Consider the following 17,277-nt stretch of genomic DNA (forward strand, 5'->3'; position numbering starts at 1 on the left):
TACAATGCCCTTGTAGAACACTCCAGAGGTAAAAGTAAAAACCACAAAACTATACCCCGAAAACACACTTTCAAGTTCAAGGCCCAGTATCCTTTCTGCTCATTTGTCCAGGACACTGACTTTATAAATCTCAAACAGAGTGTTCTTAACCAAAAAGTCAACTTGTCCAGACCCACACAGCCTTTTCATCATACATCTTTCATTCCTGCTCATACCAAGTATAAGTTAAGTAATATTTATTTCCTAATGTCCAGCCATTCCAGTGACTTAATGTAAGTTCATCATCATTTCGGCTGTCATCTTTGCGCTTTCTCCCTATTGGTCTTCCAAATGTTCAGTCTTGTCACCCAAACCGTCTGAAAGCCATTTACAGTAGGGGATCTGGAGAATCTTCCTGTAGCTACGTCTCTGTGAAGCAAACACTACACTCACAGAAGTCCCTGATTCCTCACTAGGGACATAGTTTGTTCATCTTTTTGTCTCACATTGCCCAAAATGATAGAAGGGAGATACACTGTTCTCAATCAGTCTCTGTTGTTTGGACCCAGGTCTCTTCCCTCGCTGCATCCTCTGTGTGTCTTCCTCCTGAGTGTCTGTTGTCGGTCAGTTTCAGCACAATCAGACGATCCCTGCCCAGCAGGCACTGGAGATGGATGTAATGCCGGAAAGACAGCAAGTCGTTAGACTCTATCGACTCTAACGTCGAACAGACGACAAATTTTGGTTTCAAATGAAAATCGGGTAGACGTCAAAGTCCAATGTCGGCTAACTGACATTGCAATGTTTAGCAGGCGCTAGGTTTTGTTCATGATTAGAATATCTGTATTTTAAATATCAAGAAGTTGTTGGCATGAGACATTTGGAAGACGTTGGATTTTGGTTACTTAACAACACGACTAAAAACCAACAAAATATCAATGTCGGCTGTCGTCAGTATCCTGCATCAAATTGATGTTGGAATTTGACGTTGTCCTGACGTTGCAACCTACATTCAACCAAATAATATGTGAATACGTAATATGCAGACCAGAACTCTGTCTACTAGCAATTAAACAAGTGAATAGTAAAAATTTGAACAAGTATGACACAAGAAGAAACAAAAGTAGAGCAACTTCAACAGGCTGCATTCACTTCCTGCACATGAGCACAAAAAAAGCTTCTAAGTCTCTCCATATGGGATTTTGCGTAAATCTAGACATGACAAAAGGTTTCACTTTTCTCTCAGCCTCTTGTTATGATGGAGCACATCCACTTTGTCCTGTTGAGATCAGAGCTCAGCTTTTATTACTCCTGGTTCCCTCCCTGTTGATCTCATGCACTCCGCATTGATCAAGTCAACCATATCACACTGTAACCCTCCAGATACAAGTGAATTCACTCTTTCCTTCCCCTACACACACACCTGCTGCCATTATCAAGACCTCAGGATTGAGCAGGGTATCCGGTCCAGAAAGTTGTCCACTATCCATATCAAGATTCTTCTTGATGTGATTTCCTTACTTTTCCGTCAGTCTCTGCTTTCAGTTCCTCTCGTTCTCCAGCAACAAGTCGCTCCAAAGATTTTCTAGAGAAATATGCGTCTGTCTAGTCTGTGATTTACGAGTCTTGAACTCCTCTTTGTGTAACCTGAGTTCCACCTGGAGAGCACTCAAATCATTACTGTACATAATCTATTAAAAGGACATACAAGTCCAACTGCTGCTTTACTCAGAGTTCATGTCACTTGTGGGATCAAATCCTGAAGAGTCAGTTTCTATGAAAAGCTACAGACTTGTTTCAGTGAAGCTTGGTGAAATATGTACAGAGCAGAAGGGCCTAGCTACATGCTTATTTCTGTGTGCTTGCGCGAGTGTTAATTCCCCTGTGCATGTGTAATGTCCTGAATCACTAACCCCCGTGAGGTTTTAATTGCAGGGTCCAGATTGCCAGGGCTGGTTAAGGCCTGGCGACCCCCATGAGAAGTCACAGCCTCCATTTAGCTTCCAGATCCCATGCAAACGAACACAGGGCCCCCGTGTTAGCGTGCTAGCGCTGGTTGGCAAAAATTCAATTTTCATCCCCCCTCTTCTGTATCTGAGCCTGCTGTCTTGCCCTAACGATGCTCCCTCACCCCCCCCCCACACCCCCCCACCCTCCAACCCACCAGCACCCCCACACCCCTTCTCTTGCCTTCTCCCTTCAACAACAGAACACAGTGGAGTCGTTAGGACCCTCTCTTCATTACTTCAAAAAACCAATCATTAGACACCAGAGTATATACGTAATTAGAAAATCACTTCCTTTGCAATCCCGGCTAAGTAGTTTACATACTGTAATTACAGGGACAAAATCAATTTTTAATCATTTCACTGATTGGGCTCATCAGCTCAGTAGGAACATTGTATCCTGCTTGTTGTGCGAATGCAACATCTGGGCTAAAACAATTACCCTTTTGTGTTCCAGAGCGGCTCTGAAAATGCCTTGCTGCCACTTCCCCATGTCGTGGACACTCTTTCTATCTCTATCTGTCTCCAGACGCCTTCTCCCCTTCATTTTCATCTTTCTTTCGCTCTCTTTCTCCCTTTCTTTCTTTCTCTTTCTTTCTCTCTCTCTCTCTCCCTCTCTTCCTCCCTCTCTTTCTCTTTCACTCCCTGCCCTTGACTTGGACATGGAGGATCACATTTAAAGCTTTATAAATCAATATGCTATAATAAGCTGCTCTTGACAGAGAGGGAAAGGAAGGAGACGGGAAAAAAACAACATATTGCTTTATTAACACCTCTTGTGTTTTTGTTTTTTTCATGCCCCTGTTGTTATTGTCATTGATGTTTGGTTTTTTTTTAACATTGTTGCCTTTTTTTGGCCTTGCAGAAATATCACCTTATTACCATGTTTCTGTTCACTATGTGAAGGAGGAGGGGATGTGACAATGTCGATATCAGTTCTAACAAATATGTAAAAGCTGTCTTCTTATTGAAGTGAGACATAAATTCATAATCCGACTTCAAACCGTGTCGACTGTCCTGGTATGTTTCACCCTTCATCGGCTAATAAAATGCTTTGTATTCTTGTCTGAGAGAAGCCCGATCGATCCACATTAGTCTGAACTCTCTCTCTCTCTCTCTCTCTCTCTCTCTCTCTCTCACTTTGAAAACTCAGGAAATCAGATTTCAGAGGGGGTAGAAAGAAAAAAAAAATCGGTTAATGCATTGATCACTTGGGCTGTATGCAAATCACATTTGCTTTTATTTTTTTGCTGATCAATAGCATTAATTAACGGCTCCGTTTTAACAGCACCCCGCAATCCCGTTAGACACCGCCGTCGACCTCAGAAATCATCCCCGTCCGCCCCCGTCCCGTCCCTCAGTAGCCATGGAAATGAACGGCACGTGGCAGGGACCATAAATCATGAAATCCAATCTGACCGTGAGCTCCAGTGCTAAAAGTAAAATATGAGCGCTAACACAGCACACAGGTAGGTCGTCCCGTATTCTGCGTAATATATTTTAATATTTTTTCATTTATGACAAAAAAAAACTTGAACATGCATTTTCATCTTTTTCAACTGAATCTGTGGAACTCTTCGTCGTGAAGAGGCCTCTGAGGGAAAGTTGTAAAATCTCTTTTGTGGCTCTGGAGGAGCTTTAAAGCAACCCTGGTGATGTCATGGTGATGTCATCTGCGTTATCTCAGTTTGAACTGAAGATGTTGAATTTGAAAGACATGGGAGCAACAAGTCAGGATATCTCAGCTTCATTCTTATTTTAATGTTTCCCACGTACCCCAACAATCTTACGAAATCTCAATACTAATCACTATTATTACTGGAATGGCCTTTTAACGGTGTTACACGTTTTTTTTTTTGTATCAAGCTTCTTTCTTTCATTGGGAAACTAAATCCAAATAAAATTTGTGATCTTTCCCACTGGACATCATTTCTTTAACTTTATTTAAAACTAGTACAACACCATCACATAGATATCTACTGTATGTAATATAATGAGTGTGTGTGTGTGTGTGTGTATGTGTGTGTGTGTGTGTGTGTGTGTGCTAACCAGCCTAGCTGCTGCTGCCAGGGATGCTAGTGTGTGGGATTAATAATGGACGCTTTTTGAAATTATTATCATTCCCAAAATGCTCTTTTGTGATTTGCTTTGAAGGGCGTGAATGTGTGTGTGGGAATGGGGGTGTTAAGTGAGTAGGGGGGGGGATGTGGTTGGTAAGAGGAGGAGGGGGGGGCTTGCTTGCTCATTTGGAGAGCTTTTCCAATTATACAATTAGTCAGGAATGTAGGCCAGCAGCCTTGGTGTTCCTCCTGCTCCCCGACCCTGGATATCAAGTACCCTCACCTCACTTTGTATTTATCTGTTTCTTTCTCACTTGTCAAAAGAAAAAAAAAAAAAAAAAAACACTAAAATAGACTTAAACAGAAATCATTTGCAGGCGTGCATATAAAGCGGGCAGGGGCATCAGCTCAGCGTTCAGGAGGTGGCTGGAGCAGCTGGTGTCCCAGAGGAGCGAAGCCCTGACCTTCTTTGTGAATCGGGTTGCGTGTGAACGACCATGGCGGTGCACTGTGGTGTTAATAGATAAAGTCACGGGGTCGGGGCATCTCTGGTCAAACACTGTTTGCTGTGCTGAAAGGCTTTTTTGTAAATCCACCACCAACTCTCACTATACGCCTCAAAACTATCACCCCACCACTTTGTGTGTGTGCGTACTCATTTTCACAATGCTAAGTGCTTTTGATTCATTTTCTTCTCTGGGATGGAGTGATATGATAAATTGATTTATGATGAAGGAAAAAATAGTTTTATAATTTGGCCCCTTTTTGATTGTCCCCTCACTCTTGCCTGCCTGCCTGCCACCGAGCGCGCCGCACTGGGTTTAATATGAAGCAACAACAACAGCCAAGTACCATCTGTTGGCATGCGGATTTTCTGTAATCTCTCTTTACTGATTACAACAATGACTACACAAACCTCTTAAATAATTATCCCACAATGTAAAAAAAAAAAAAAAAAAAAAAATTAAAAAATTAAAAAAAGCAAAATAATTATAATCATTAACTCCCACCATGTCTGCCACTCCTCCAGCAAATGAAGGCTGTCAGAGAGAGAGAGAGAGAGAGACAGAGAGAGAGAGCGCCGCGATGCCAATCATGTTGTATTTATACCAGCAGGGTAGAGCACCACACAGCAGTAACAATCTTAACCCTACAACACTGAAGAGGGAACGGTGGAAAATTGACCCCTCTCCACCCACCACCCCTGCACCTTATGTTGTTCTTTTTATGTTTTCTTAAAAGAAAAAAACATCCTAAACACAGTGCAGGTTACATGTTGTAGTGGTTGTAACAATAGATTCATATTTCCAACAGTGACTTAAAAAAATGTAACAGTCGGAGGAAATGATTAGTGAAAATGAGTGAAAGAGAGAAAGTGAGTAGCCTCGATAGTCTGAACTCCATCGCAGCCACAACCCAATGTTCACAAATGAGATACCTACACTAACATGACCATGAGTGAAGAAGCAAAACATTCGCACAACCCCTTTCTCTGGGGGCTGTTAGAATGCATTCTAGGAAATGTAGGAAGTCACTAGCAAAAATTAGAAGCCAGTCTAGGACTGAAAATGGACGCTTTTACACAAAGGTGGATTTAATGCCGAGGTGTTTAACTGAGTGAGATGAACTGTTGTAACAAAACTGTGTTGTCATAATGGACTGTCAGTGACAATGTCACTGTTATATTCCTCTATAACGGACACTGTTATGCTGCAAATGCCTCCCTCTGCGAAATGTGCCTCTCTATTTATTTGTTTAGTCATTTTAGTTATTATTATTTTTATTTAATTTATGTTATTTTTTTAGGGTATGAGGTCCTCTGTCAGGAACTGTTTTGCTCTGTTAAAATAATGTAAAAAAAATTAAATAAAAGTTCCAAAAACAAAAGGATTAGATGCCAGACTGAGGCAAAGAAAAATAAATTATACTTAATCTTTCCTGGAATGCACAAAAAACTGGTCTGGCGGTAAAATGGTGTCAATAGTGTCCAAACATTTTTCTTTAGGATATGGTTTCCAAATTCAAGATTTTTTTTTTTTTTTTTTTTTTTTAAACACAAACACATCTTCTTCTTGTTAGTGGAGAAGTGGAGGAAGCATTCAAATCTTTTACTTAAAAAATGAGTGAAAGATAAAGTGAGTCACATCTATAGTCTGAAATGCATCGCAGCCAGAAGTTAATCAACCAACACAACCCAGTGTTCACAAATTAGCTGGCTACGAAGAAGAAGCTAAAAGTTGGGGGGGGGGGGGGGGGGGGGGGGTATTAAAATGCATTCTGGGAAATGTAGGAAATCACTAGCAAGAATTCGAAGCCAGACTGAGGCCTTCTGGGAACGCAGAAGGAAAATATATTACACATGATCGTTCCTGGAATGTCACAGTTTGATGGTGTCTGGCAGTAAAATAGTGTCAATAGTGTCCAAATAGTAATAATACAAATAATAATAATACAAAACTTAATGCACTTCTTTTTGAGGACATAAAGGAAATATTCAGATCTTTTACTTCGAAGGAAAAGTAGTGATAGCACAATATAAGAATACTCCTGGGTGTGTGTGTGTGTGTGTGTGTGCAGGTCTGTTTATGAATCTCTTTCTATGTAGCTGAGCCATCTGTATGTGTGTGCACGTCTGCAGGTTTGTGTGTAAGTTGTGCGAGGAATGGTGTGAGAATACGTCAAAGGGAGCATGTGTTTGCTCTGCTTCCAATATGAGGGAAATCTGTGGCACATACCGCCTATATGACACAAGCCAAAGCCACATGACTCACCCGCGCTATATCTGATTAATAAATCTACAGCCTGCAAAACGTGTTCCAACACCAGCAGACCAGCTCCAAGGCAGGGTTTGACTAGAGAAATGTAGCATCATCATCATCGTATCATTATTATTATTATTATCATGAAGGTAATTGGACAAAATGCGTGTGCAGAGCATGAAATCGTATATGTAATTTAATCTGAATGTAACATTTGCAGTTAAATATGTTTCCATTTTTCACCTTATTGCAGGGTGATAACTCAGACAGGCCGGCTGTCTCGGCTCGTCCTGTGGAGGACAGCTGGTATATATGTTTAATCCCTGCTGCTCTGAATCTTATAATAAATGTTATAACATGATTTTTTTCCAGCTTCAAGAGAAAAGGTTTCAATTGATTAGCACTTTACCAGCAATCAATTTTTACAAACCGGCCTGACCCCCCTCGTCTCTTTCTGCGTTTCTCAGGAAGCCAACTCTCAGGACGATGGTCTATTACAAATTAAAAGAATACAGGGAAGTGAGAGCATATGAGTAATTATTGGAGAGAGGAAGAAAGGAAGAGGGGGGATGCTGGAGAGACGTGTATGGATTTAAAGGCGAGCAAAGATGAATGTGACATTCCTGAGAACAGGAGTCTGATTCCTCTTGTATGAGTAGAAACAACAACAATGACGACAACAATGATGATGATGATCATAACATGCTGATTAGTGGGATGAAGCATCCTAACCCCACGAAGCAGACATATCCCTCACTTGAGCTTTGTCACGTGATCCCCGCATCACTCACTGAGACACACATAGACACACATATAGTACACACACTTTAACAGCCCATCACTTTGAGAGATGGGGTGGCCACGCTCCTCCAGCTCCAGGAATAATGGCTAGCACCTGTTTACCGTGTCACTTCTGTTTGCTAATCGTCTCCTTGAGCTACATAGAGAGGAATTGACGGCATTGTGGCTTTTTGACAGGCAGTGTTTGTGTGTGTGTGTGTGTGTGTGTGTGTGTGTGTGTGTGTGTGGGTGGGAGTCTGGGTGTTACGGAGGTGGGTGGGGGTTACTATGTTACTGTCCAGTGTGCATGATAATATTCAGGTGATTAGCATCATCACAAAAAGTGAGAAAACAAGAACTTGGAGCAGCTCTGATGCTGAGTGATGACATATCTGAACCGAAAATAGACACAACAGTTCTCCACAGACAAGGAACCTTCAGGGAAACAATATCTCTGTCTCTGATGGTTAGGTCCCACCAAAATTTAAAGTAGAGGGAAAGAGTATTTATTTTTCATGCTGTTGATTTGTACTGAGGACTAGATGTCAATATATCTTTATAATAATGGGAATTTAAAGGTCACTTGAAGTTAATGCATTTATGTTTATTTATTGATTGATATAACAGGAAAGTATTTTAATTATTCTTAACTTAATACTTTTTTTTTAATTATCTGCTGAAGTTGAGATGATAGGACTGATTTTACTCAGTCCTTATTGACTGGTCCAATGGGAAAACAGCCCAAAGCTGACATATTAACACACTGTATCTTCTGTATATTAGAGTTGTAGAAACGGAAAACAAGACTTTGTAATTTATGCATAGCTCAAACGCATTATTTACTGAAAAATAACGACTAGTGCCATTAGGAGCAACATAAGCTTTATGATGTTATAAGTGTTAAAACCCTTGTTTTTAATGACACTGGTGGCCGGTGGTCGGTGAGCAGCATCCAGGGCATCGGAGAAACCAGTGATGAAACTGGGAGAGAAATTCAGCCCTGTCTGGCACTTGGATTGTGCCAATTTAAGGATTACCAGAAGAAGAAGGAGCGGTCTACCCTTCTGTCACCACCAGACCATGTGGAGTTTTGAATGGGATTAACTGGGATTGCAGATGAGAGGCCGGCGGAGATGTAACAGTGAGAACATAGAAGGAACATTTACTGACGGTGCACACCCTGAATGACAGGCACACATAGAGGGACGGTTAAGAGACTGACTGGGACGGTAAACACGTGGATTTTTGACAGACCACTGGCCCACTGAATTGTCCCATTCGTCCCAGTGGCTAGTCTGACTACATGTGACTGAATGTGATTGACCAGCATCATGTTGACAGATCAGGTAAAATTTATTACAGTTTGACTATAAAATATATTTTAGACTATATTTGACTCTCTAGCACTGAAATAAAAATAAAGATAGGTCTGGTTATGTGAGACTATAATTTGACTAATATTTAGTTTTTTTTTTAAATAGAATTTATAAAGCATAATATCATTTAGTTTTACCCCCATCTAGTCTGTATAACCAGACGTGCATCACTAGATAAAACTTTTTTTTAATTTTCTTTTATGTGCTTTATGTGGAGTTTGTGTTGGAGTCTGTTGTGCCCGCTGTAAAGTAATGTTAGCTAGTGTTGCACACTATTGCCGCTGTTGGGGAGCCAAAGAGAGTCATTGAGGCAAGGTGCTCTGGAGCGAGTATAAACGCCCCATCCTTTGGATTTTCCATTGGGAAACTATACACACTTGCAGAGCCAGTGCTGACAGGTCCCTTTTTAATATTTTAATCTCAGTTGTTCTGCATGTGGACTGGAATTCCTGTGTTTGATGCAAGTAGCTCATGAAAATAAGGTTACAAATAAGTAATAAGTAAGCCACAGCTGTTATTTCAGATACATTCAATCAAAATTCTGCTTATTTCATTTTCGGGTTGTAGTTACAGGTATGTTTCCTTTTCAGCTGATGAATGGTGATCAGAGGATAGAGCTTTATTTTTGAGTTTTGATTTTTATAAATGTGATCGTTACAAGATATCGAAAGCCAAACCCAATGAGTTTCAAAACTGTTATGTTAAAAACAATGGGCTCAGATCCTATAAAGTATTTTCGAACCCCAAACCAAAGTAGCTCTAATGAGGTAGTAGCAGTAGCAGTAACAAGGTGTTTCATTGGGTGTCAGTTTGCACCATCACCAACATATTCTGCAGGTCTTTGCTGCCAGAGGTGCAAACATATACAGTCTTAATGGGATCTTTAACACACTATAAAGTAGGTTACGGCAATGCTAGTAGTTCATGCCCAAGTTCAGTTCATTCATTTCACCCCAACACGCAACCAATGTGTCATATTTTCATAACGTGTGCATGCTTGTGAGATTAGTGTTTGGTGGAAGCCTGAAGAGTTTGTGGCCGGTAGGTTGTCCCTTCAAAATAAGTGTCTGGGTGGAGAAATGGAAGTGATGATTGTGAATAACTGATTCTCGTCTATAACTTTGATGTGCTCCAGAGCGAGTCACTGACCCACCAACAGATGCTCCCAAAGAACAAGCACCTCGGCAGTGTGACTGAGAAGCACAGAGCTGCCTAAACGAGTGCAGATTCTCACTGCATAAACAAAGATTCAAATGAAAACAAAAAAACATATGTGTATGTGTGTGTGTGTGTGTGTGTGTGTGTGTGTGTGTGTGTGTGTGTGACAGACACCTTTAATATCCTCCCCTTTCCCCCATGATCAATCGGTGTGATCGTACCTGCGTGACTGCCGCTTTCTCCAACGAACGCCGGATGTCAAGGAAGAGCGCCGACAGCTCCGCAGAAGGTGGGACAACCAGAGCCTGTAAACAAAGCACACACACACCAGGAAATTCACAAGTCACTCGCATTTGAAGCTTGACAAGTTTGCAACACTGGCAACAGGAGAGAAATACCCATTAAAATTGTTGTGTGCTCATCGTTGCTCCACCACCACCACCCCACCACACCCCACAGGTTTATTTTTCCTCAGGACTTCCTGCGAGGACGTGATGTCATTTACACATCCACGAGTAATCTAACAAATATATGAACTGTAATTGCTTGTGCACATCAATCTTTATACGTTATTTTTTTCATTTTCTTATTATTGCTTTTTAATTTGACATTGTAATACCAGTCGAAGACGAGGGAATCGCGCTAAGATGCAGAGGGGGTTTTATCATCTGGGAGTTAAAATATGTAAAAAAAACAGCCAGCTTTGTTCTTGTAAGCAGAAAACTTGGGTGAGTGCAGCACAGCAGAGGGGTTGTTATCTGATCCAGTCGTGAAGCCCCGCCGCTTAACACCAGAAAAATAATCAAGCCGACAGAAAGTATGTGAAGTGAAAGACTGCCACTCCCCTTTAAAGTAGTATGTAGCTGTGAGTGGCATCCAAGCCGAGGCCTCACAGAGAGACGGAGAGGAACTGACAGCGACTGGCTTTGACTTTTTTGAGCCGTCACTTATGAAATTATAGAGAATAAATACATTTCCTAAACCCTGCTGCAAAAAAAAAAAGTTTCTATGCTCAGAGGAGGTGGGGAATCTAAGAAAGTTGTAGGGCTTTGTTCTCTGTTGAAGGAGCTAATTTATCTCTTTCGATGCTGCTGACAAAACTGCTTCATCTTTTTATGACATTTTAAATGTTTGCTTAAATCTGTTGAACTTTGCTTATATGGTAATCTGCTAGATTACCCGCGTTTGTGTGTTTACCTTCAATCTTATGCGCTAAAAGCTCAATGCTGAAGATCAGTCACAGTGTGAGCAACACTGTCACCTTTTTGTTTTTTTTCTTGGGTTTCTGTAGGTGGCGCTCTCTTAATATTATTGCTTAAAATTTTGAAGTGTGGATGCAACAAACTCTCCTGGCTATCCTGGGCGTGCAGATGCAGCCACGCATGGAGAAGCTGGCTCAGTCCTGCAGCAGGGGGGCAGAGAGGGGGGGTGGGGCACAGATGTGGAGGGTCTGCAGGAGGGCCACCCAGATCTACCCACCACTACTGTTTTAATGGAGCGTCAAGAGTAAGACTCACACACACATGCAGGGAACACACACACTCGAACACAAAGAAAGCCACGACGTTGCCTTAAGTCACAATCTAAATTGGCTCCCAAGGGCATACCAACTACCTTGTTCACCAAAGGCATTGTGTATGTTTTTGAGTGCTTAGCATATGCTGCTGTAACCTGAGATCTCTCTCTGTCTCTCTCCCTCTCTCTCTCTCCTGTTCGCAAACACACACACTCACACACAATGTTGCTGGAACTTGCTGCGTTTTCTCCCATTACGTTTTTCTCATCAGGCCCTTAATTAAATTCAAAATAGTTCACATCTACCTATCAAACCATGTTGCACCAGCCGGCCGCCCGCCAGACAAAACCTCGACAGAGACACAGAGAGACAGAGACACAGGCAAGGGGCGCAGGTTTTCATTTATAAGGAGAGAGGCGGTGGGAAGAGAGAGAACTCCTCTCAGAGGAATGTCATGTCTGTTTTACATATTATTGTGTGATATTGTTTTGCTGATGTACGCAAGGTAAACACACTTATTTACTCCTCAAATTTAACGTACATGAACATATTTATTAAAGGTAACTGATTTTTTTTGGATACTGAAATATTTGAAAAATATTTTCTAAATTACAGATGACGAAAACTAAATATGGAGTCATGAAAATAGCTTGAAAAGTGTATATATAGATAGATACTGTAGGTTATTGTTCTACCACAGCAACAAAGCTCCTGACGCTTGATCAAATCTATGATTTGATATCAAAGCACACTGCAGAGTAATGAAAGTAGCTAACATTTTAAGACAGTCTAACCTTTCCTGTGTTTACCTTATTAAAGAGTGTGTACCTTAACTGGTAGTGCAATACACAAAGGGGTGGGGGTGGGAGGGGGGGGGCAATGTGTATAAAGCCGGCAGTGTTTAAGCAGGCGAACAGTAAAGTAATAGGCAAGAGCAGTGAAGTGTTGATTCTACATAAAATGCTGGGTAAAAATTGCACCCTGGTGCACACACACACACACACACACACAATACAAGCAAACACACATATATGCACATTTACACACATACACATTCCCTTCCCCCAGACCCCCCCTCCTCAATATACTCCCACAACACGGCCGGCTGCCTGGCAGCCGAAGTTAACATTTTCAGAGAAAATATTCCTTGCCTCCAATAGTCCAATGTAATTCATTTTCCATCTCTGTTCATTAATCATTGTTAAAATTAGTGATCCATTTCTTCCACTCTGCCATCTGCACTCAGCTTCCTAACAAACATGACACCTCAGCGCATAATAAAAGCTGACAGCTACGAGGAGGCCTTTCCAAATAGCTTTCTGCATATGTGCACCTCCACGACTTGATGCCGTTGTCAGACAAAAGTAGGTTATTTAGACCACTGGTTAGAGAGAACGGTGTGTGAGCCGACACACATGCACATGCTCAGACATATAAGGACATATATATGTGTACATTCATGTGCATGTATATACACAGTAAGCAGTTACAGTATATGTCAGAGAGGCGGGAAAAAAATCACAGCAGAACTTACGGTCACATGCACCCAACACATACACAAAACAACAGATGTGCCTAATCTTGAATGGAATGTGCTAAAATCCTGATAAGGGGCTAAAGTGAGGAAAATGAGAAAAAGGAAAACTCACAAAATATGAGCAATCATGCAGCCCAGGAGAGAAAGAGAGAGAGAAAGAGAGAGAAGGAGAGAGGCCTTAAAAGTTTTAAGTATCCTGTTTACCCCTACAAGGCTTTTGCTTTAACTTCAGCTGGAGCAGTGATGTACTTTTCCATTTTCATTTGCTTCCAGCAGCTGTGGCATCGGTGAGTATTTGTTGTGATACTGAACATCGGCTCGGCTACGCCCCGATCTTAACAGCTAACCTAAGAGCTGATTCAGTGAAGGATAGACAGAAAGATGAGGGGAAGAGAGACAGGGTCTCTGGGCGGTGAGACGCCCCTCTCAGGTCAGCCGGGCCTCATAAACACCCCTCTGATTCACATAAAAATACCCTGATAGAAAGCTGTCGACTCCCCAGACGCCCCTGCACACCCCAGAGTTCAGACTACTGGACTGAGCAGATTTAGATTCTGGATTCTAAAGGACCAGTGTCTGGGTTTTTAGCAGGATCTATTGGCAGAAAAAAAATAATGTTCATAATTGTGTTTTCAGTAGTGTGTGATCACGTGACACTAAGAGTCCTTGTGTTTTCGTTAGCTTCAAATGAGTCCATCACCTCTGCGTAGGGAGCAGGTCGTCTTCCACGGAACATGCCATGTTTTACAGAAACAGCCCAGAACGAACAAACCAAACACTGGCTCTTGAGAGCTCCTTTCGGATTGAAGGCCACCATAGGTTCTCCTACACGCTTGGAAAGGGAGGGGCGAGGGGAGGGGCTTATAGGAGTATCTCCAGAAGTAGGGCCAGCAAGCGTAGCGGACTTCAGTTACAATAATAAACACACAGTTCGGTTGAGGCACGAAAACAACCTGGTTAGGTTTAGGCAAAGGTTATGGTCTGGGTTACATCGATTACATCGTTAAGGTTAGAGAACGTTCATCGTCATGGTTACAATAATAAATTCAATTATGGTCATGGTTAAAAAAAAAAAAAGGATGACGATTGGTTTCAAACGGGAAAAAAAAAACAAACCCACAAATCCTGCATCAAAATCATGTGTTTTGGTAACCGGACCATCCACTTACACTCCGGATACAATGTCACCTGACTTCCTGTTTCATGCACGTCAAAGTTAGCATGGTCGCTAACAGTCAGCTAACAATAAAACCTAACTATGGCTTGTAATGTGTCATTTTATAGGAGAGGACGGCCTCATATGAATACTTAAAGTATGAGAAAAGTGACTTCCTGGTTTTTTTTTTAAGTTTACCAGTGTATGGAAGACTCATGAAGCTCATAAAAGAAGGACGCACTTTAATTTCTGTTAATTTAGCAATCATTCAAAAATTCACAGAGAATATATTTGAATGCAACCAATTTCTCTCTCTCTCTCTCTCTCTCACACACACACACACAGCTCACTCACAGCACCTTCTCCTAGTCCCTTGTTAACACCCCCCCCCCAAACTGTCCCTTCTCACATCCACACACACACATATGCACACAATCCCAAACACGCACACACATGTTCACATGTACCCACACTTAAACCTCAACAATCCTACGCTGCTATGGTCCTCTGATTCTCTTCTCTCTCTCTCTCTACACACACACACACACACACACACACACACGGTCAGATCCCTCCCTGGCGAGGTGTGTGTGTGTCTCTGCCCGAGGCACAGCACATTAATCTATATAATGCCCTCAAAGAGAAGGCTTTTTCACACCGCTAACTGCCAAGGACTACGAGGGGCAGCGGCTGAGCCATGATTCAGCTGTTAGCCCAACTGGCGTCCCCGCACTCACACACACACACACTAGCACCCCCTCACCACTCCCACACCCGTCGCAACACGCACACACGCATACACACACACACTCACACACAATATGTTAGCAAGACTACACACATGCACCCGTCGCTGGCAAGAAAGACAACACAGACACCTTTGTCAGCTCACACACAGGGACACACTGAACAGCACTACAGCTTAGACCTCAATCATTTTTTTGGTAAAAAAAAAAAAGTATCAAAAACTAACATTGAATGTTTTCTCTCACATTCCTACTCTTCTTTACTACTTTATCAGGGAGTTCCTGAATTAAATCATCATTTTAGACTGTAGTTTAATAGGCAAAGTTCTTGTAGAGATGCCTGTATTTGAAAAAAAAAATCTATTTAGCTTCTTAGAAAAAAAAAGAAATGAAAAAATGAAGAAATGCTTTTGTAAAAATTGTAAAATGTTCTGTTCCTCAGTTTAAGTTATCAAAAAAATATTTTTGTTGGTATGTAAACTCATATTATTCATAATAGTATCAAAAAGATTTCAGCAATGATCTAGGGTTGCCTGTATGAGTTAAAGCTCCATGATTTTAATTACATATGGACACTATATAAAACACCTGAATAACGGTGGCTGCAAAAGTCAACAGTCCCTCAACTCAATATTTCAGATCCAACTGATGAAATCCAGAAAACAAATGCAGAGGAAGCCGCTCTCCATATAAGCTCCTCAACCATCTGCAGACACCACCGAAGAAGACAGTTCACTGATGTTACCTTGCAGGATTTCTGGGCTTTAATTATTCCGGGACTGTAACCTCTTGCTAGTGTGTGAAGTTGCCCAGTGCAGATTTAATATTCATTTGTTGCACGGAAGGCCACAGAACAGACAGCCCACAGCAGTGATTGGAGGGCCAGTGCTCAGAGACAGACGGCGAGCAGAAGAGCAGCTAAATCATCTTGACATTCACCAAGAAGTAGCCATACAGAAAGCTACTGCTGATGTTAGTTCTCCCATCGACTAATTTGGTTCTACTTAACCCCTAAACACCCCGTGCACACACACACATACACACACACACACACACGCACGCACACACACAGAAGTGGATGCAAGGCAAACAAACACATAAGCGCGCACACACACGCACACACACCCCTCACAGTGACACATTTAATTCCAGGTTCTCAGCACATCTGAATTACAGCAGGCTGATGAGGGAGAGAGGGCCAGGCCCCTCCGGACTGATTAGCATCATTTAAGAAAGCCTTCCTTTTCGTCTTCTGCCAGCCTCGGTGACCTCTCCCTCTATCACTCTCTGCCACTCACCGGGGGCAACCCACCCACCTCCCCAGCCTACAAGATGGGTGGCATTCCCACCAGTACAAGTCAATATGGAGTACAACTAATTTACATCCAACATAGGAGGACCACTCAAGTGCCGGTGCCTCTGGGGCTATTTTATTCCTTCAAGTATTTATAGACAACTCTGATTGTTAGCTTTAGATTCTGTTTTCTAAAAGGACAGGAAGACATACCCAACGCATATATACATCAGACGCCATATGATGCAGTTTTTCTGCCCATGTAAAGTAAATAAGACAGAGCCTGTTTTATTTGTGCATATTTCCCCCCTTCTAAATTATATAAGCCTTGCACATGGCTTAAAATTTTGTAAAGCTTTTCTCAAAATCCTACTTATGGTTGCCATTCTGTGCCAAAAAGTTCATCTGGCCTGTAAATTTAAGCATGGATTACAAATATTCAAATCATGAGCTTACTGTTCAAATAAACATTTCCAACAGGGAGGGGAAAAGTTGCAAGGCATACACTTTCAGCATAATTCCTCCTCTGGCACCTCCCCTCCCCTCGCTCCTATTAAAACAACCACAAAAAAAAAAAAAAAAAAAAAAAAAAGAAGAAGAAGAAGAAGAAGAAAAAAAGCAGGGAAGAGAAAGAAGGGTTAGGGGTGGGAAAGGGGGGAAAAGAAATGCAAAAACAAAAGACAGAGTTAAAAGTTTGGCTTCTTCATTTACTGTGTGGCTGGATAAACATTGTTGATGAAATATGTAATTAATGTAATTGTAACCACCTATGCAATTACAGTCAGCCGGGTGGGCTCGGCTGTGGCCCCAGTACACCCTGCCATAGGACAATAGGGCACCTTATTACAGTTTTAAAAGGGGGAGGGAGGGAGAGGGGGGTGAACAGAGGGGGGGAGGCTTAAGCTGGTCA

The 17,277-nt window shown here is 41.8% G+C and overlaps 1 protein-coding gene across 6 annotated transcripts in view; it reads right to left on the minus strand.

The window, feature by feature from the left end:
- znf536 (zinc finger protein 536) overlaps positions 1-17,277 on the minus strand; it is a 278,944-nt gene that overhangs the window by 203,817 nt on the left and 57,850 nt on the right. For all 6 annotated transcript variants that reach the window (XM_056404930.1, XM_056405098.1, XM_056404841.1 and 3 more), the window contains exon 2: positions 10,340-10,423. The gene's annotated coding sequence lies outside the window, so the exon portion shown is untranslated. The remainder of the gene's footprint in view (positions 1-10,339; positions 10,424-17,277) is intronic.

The sequence above is a fragment of the Seriola aureovittata genome, chromosome 1, assembly GCF_021018895.1.
Source record: "Seriola aureovittata isolate HTS-2021-v1 ecotype China chromosome 1, ASM2101889v1, whole genome shotgun sequence".
Classification (NCBI taxonomy): Eukaryota; Metazoa; Chordata; class Actinopteri; order Carangiformes; family Carangidae; genus Seriola; species Seriola aureovittata.